This window comes from Camelus dromedarius, chromosome 23 (assembly GCF_036321535.1).
Source record: "Camelus dromedarius isolate mCamDro1 chromosome 23, mCamDro1.pat, whole genome shotgun sequence".
In the NCBI taxonomy this organism is placed as follows: Eukaryota; Metazoa; Chordata; class Mammalia; order Artiodactyla; family Camelidae; genus Camelus; species Camelus dromedarius.
The window spans coordinates 23,302,412-23,307,067 of record NC_087458.1 but is presented as its reverse complement, the minus strand read 5'-3'; positions in this window follow the sequence as shown (position 1 = coordinate 23,307,067).

The following is a 4,656-nucleotide window of genomic DNA, read 5'->3' as shown; positions in this document are numbered from 1 at the left end:
TTGTGGTTGCCGTGACCTGGGAGGAGGAGACAGGAGGGGAGCTGTTGTTTGATGGCTCTAATGTTTCAGTTTGGGAAGATGAAAAAATTTTGGAGATGGATGGTGGTGATGGTTGTACGACAATGTGAATGTACTTAATGGCCGCTGAACTGTGTGCTTAAAAATGGTTAGAATGGTAAATTTCATGCTATGTATCTTTTACCAAAATAAAAACTAAAAGAATATATTACCCCCACATCGAAGTGAATGCATTCAGAGACGAGAATAGGGAGTGTGAGGAGAGAGCCCAGCTGAGGCTGAAGTGGGCTCCAGTCGCTGCCCCGGCCCTGGCCTGTGGGGAGAGGCCCTTTGCCTTTGCTTGGTTATAGCATTGCTCTCTAGCCCTCCCTCTAGCATCAGTGGTCATTCCCCGAGAGGAGGGGATTGTGGGGATAAAAGCAGACACCTGATTCTTATTCTTCACAAGGTCCTGTTCCAGGAAACATGGTAAGAGGCTCTGTTTCTTGATAGGTACCCAGGCCATTCGAAAACACCCATCTTCTCAGGGTCTCCTCACCAAAAAGCTTTTGGAAGAATTGAGTTGTAAAAAATAGAAAGGGAGCATTTAGGGAAAGAATTTAAAACTGAGAAATTAGCAGAAGGAAGAGGGAGGGAGAAGAGATCAGGGAAACCGCCCACGTGTCTGTTGTGGACCCACCTGGTGCTTCCACGAGGGCATGGGCTGCCGTCTCCCCTGGGCCCGGCTGCACATTTTCACCTTCTGGGGGCTGCACGCCCTGTGGTTGCATTTAATAAGCCTCTCTTCACCTGCCTTCACCCAAACTTACTTCTTAATTTGAGCTATTTTTGAATTTAGTTAGTTTTCAAAAATATCAAGACACCAACTTCGAGGCTCATTTTAGAATCTCTGGACACCCTCTGGGATAATTGAAGACATGCTGGATAGACCCCAGGGGAGAAGGAAGACAAATCAGGATTGAGAAAAGTGTACATGCCCCACTGGGAGCTACCTTTTCCCACCTTCAGAGCTGATGGGTAGATGTCACTAGTAATAAAGGTCGATTGTCCCCGGCTCGCTCACGTCAAAGTGACTTAGATTGAAATGGGCAGTCATTAAGGAGCGTGAGTTTCTTCGGGTTTAACAAGTATTGGTTAGACCCTCTAATGATCTGCTCTCTGCTTGCCTGTGTTCCTGCTTCATTGGCATGATTTGATTTGAAAGCATTTGACTCACATTTTAGTCATCGTTTGGTTGTTCTGAGCCATTAGTTAGTCTGAAAAAAGAATCAGTGCAGCTCCAAGTGACAGCGTTATTCTATATTGACAGACTTTTCCGGGCTCTCCCTTGTAGGCTGGCTGCCGGAGAACTCACTCCCACACAGCTACCTCTTCTTCCTCACTAACTGTGGGTCTGTCCACCTGCACACACTTCTCTCGACAACCAAAGTGAGGTTTTGTGCTTTAGCTGTAGAATAATCCTGTCTGTTTGTCCCTGCTCCTTCCTCTGCAATCTGTGTGGCTTTAGAAAGCTGTCTTTTTCCTTGGAACTTTGGTAAAGACGACAAAGGATTTCTTCTTTGGCAAGTGAAGGAAAATAAAGATATCTTCACGTAATCACTTTTTTGTAACAACAACCAAAAGAAAACTGAACCAAGAAAAATTCACGGTATTATTTCTTTCTCTTATTTTTCCTTCCAGGATTTTATGAGTGAATTAAAAAGCAGTGATTTTTCAAAACGTTTGTTGTTTATACAGGTCAGGTGAGGGAAGACCTAATTAAGCCAACACATGCTGGCCTCTCCAGTGGTTCTCTTCTTTGTTCCCTCTTCATCACAGCTAATTGATAGACCTAAGATCTGAGCTGAAATATGCTGGTTTCTGCAACTTTATCATTGTTGAGGAATCATACACAGAGTGGTTATTATTATTTTTCTTTTTGCCGAACATAGAAATGGCCAGTTTCCTGATCTTCAGTGAATTGCATCATTATTTTTAAAATGGTATTGTTAAAATAATTTTGACCATACCACGGGGTCATTGAAAAAAGTTAAACCAGCAGAAAGTTGATGTAGAAATTGCTGTACTGTTTTTCTCTGCTTTGTCTCATTCTTATTCTCCAGGTAAACCACTATAAGTAGGTTGGTGTTAGTCTTGCAATTTAAAAATTTTTTATTTTAATTTTTTAATTGAAGTTTAGTTGACTTACAATATTATATTAGTTTCAGGTATATTGCAGACCATTTAAAACACATACATGCCTATGCATTCACACAGAGATAGCTGTATTTTTTTTAACAGGTTTAAAAAATAACTGATCACAGTTTGCATACTGTTCTGTAAGGTACTATTTTTAATCAGTTATACATCATGGACCTCATTCCATATTAGAACATGTAGACTTATTCTTTTTACCAACTGCTTAGTGTTCCATAATGAGGATGTTTATCACATACAGCTGTTTCCTTACTAGTGAGCTTATTCCTTTATTTAAAAATGTTTATTGATGTGCCTCTGTGTGCCAGGCCCCACACGGCACGGGGAGTACAGTGGTGAGCCAGAAGCCCACAAATCTGGTGGGGGAAACAGATGAACTAACTCAGGGAGGGCAAGGAAGTTTTCCCTAAGGAAAGACCCTTGTGCCTCTGTCCGAAGCTTGATGCGTCTAAGAATTGAATTTTAGGAATTTAAATAGGCAGGGAAGACAAGGAAGAATGTTCTAGGACCTGTGGCAAACGAAAGAGTGGCAAGTAAAAGGGGCTGAACGAAGTGGGGCTGGAGGTTGAGAAGTGAAGGCGAGAGTTGTGGGACGAGGGCAGGCAGGGCTGGTGGGCCAGTTCCCAGTGTGTAGCCTTTACCTGACAAGCCCTGGGATGCCACTGCAGTGCTGTAAGCAGGAGTAGGGGGGGTGTGGCGTGACCAGAATGGCATTTTGGTGGACGAATCCCTCCAGCTATAGTGGGGAGGAAGGGCTGGAGAGGAATAGAAGTCCATGAAGTTCCAAATGAGCGAGGATGGAATCGTGGACTAAGGCAGAGATGTTGGGCAAGGAACGAAATGGACAGAACGGAGAGCTCTGTGGGAGGTAAAAGCCCAAGGACTCGGTGTGAGACCGGACATGGGGGCGGGGTTAAGGGGAGGGGGAAATGTCAAGAGGACTCCTGGGCCCCTGGATGGTCTTTGAGGGGAGGAACATCAAAAGACAACTGGGTTTTGGCAGTGAAGGGAAGTATGACTGGGGCAGCAGATGCAGACTCACACACTGAGATGTCCAGGAGATGTCAAGTCCGCAGTTTTGTGCCTCTCTGGTGCTCAGAGGGGAGGTGTGTCCTACAGATGTAGATTGCGGAGTCATTTGCACGGAGGGGCTGATGATGCTTGTGGTGTGGCTGAGACTCCCCCCTGGATGACATGTAGAGGGAGAAGGGAAGAGGGTCTAGACTAACCTTAAACAGCGTTCCTTTCAGTAGAGGTATCGACCATTTCATGACTCTGCTGTGGCCGCAGAAATAGACTTAGAAAGAGGTAGTTTGGGGCTTTAACTTAAACCGCAAGTCTTCATAAGGAAGGCTGTATTGCGCAGTGATTAAGCCCCCTTCTCCCAGTGGGCGGCCAGTGACTGGGGCTCTCATTCCAGCTGTTTGACCTGGGACGAGACTCATCTTTCTACTTTTCTCATGTGAAAAATGAGGATAATCGTAAGTTTTTTTTCTACCAGGCGTGGTTCATGTGGGGGTCAAGGGAGATAATGTATGTGAAATTGCTTTGCAAATTGCCATTTTCATAACAGATTACAAGGTTGCCTGGTAGCAGTATGTTCAGGTTCGTCTCAGAGTTGAAGCAAAAGGTCTATTTTTTTCAGCATATGCTGGGCTGTCATGGAGCAAAAGAAATGCTTGCTTTTTAAAAATGTCTCTCAAATATTTCTACTTTTGATTTTAGCCGAAGTCATTGTGCTCTTTCATACAGAATAATGGACAGAGGGATGGGGGCCCGATGATCTGATACACCGCAGAGACACCCAGAGCCAGACAAGGTCTAGAGAAGGACACGTAAATTGATCGAGAAGGTCAGGAGAGTCCTTTGTGAGGGACGATAAAAGAATTAGGGCTCCTCACTGTGGAAAGAATGTGATCGAAATTTATAAAATAATGAACATCACAAGATAAAAATATGAACTTATTAAATCCCACAGCACAAGAACTAGGGACAACTTTATTCTTTAAAAGAAATAGTTTTAGGGCAAAGTAAAAATAGCACGTCTTTCCACAGGAATGGTGAGCACATAGAACTCACTACTCTGAATGCTGGCTAGGACCAGAACCAGATATTGTAAGAGAAAGACATATTGTGGGAGAAGAGAGCCACGGGAGATTACAAAATGCAGTGAAAACCATTGGGGGTGAATCTACCTCATCTTGGAGGATGACACCATAGAGACTGACCGGGAAGCCTTCTTGTCTCTGCCGGCATCCTTGCCTGCACTGGGCTTCTGGGTGGATATACCAGAGGAGACAGTACAGAATTTGAGCTCAGAGGGTCTGGCAGCAAGTTCTACTTCTCTGACCTTAGGGACTCACTTCCTTTTTATGTACCTCCATTTCCTCAACTGTGGAAAAAAAAAAGTAATACAACATTAAAACCTCCCTAACTATTGTG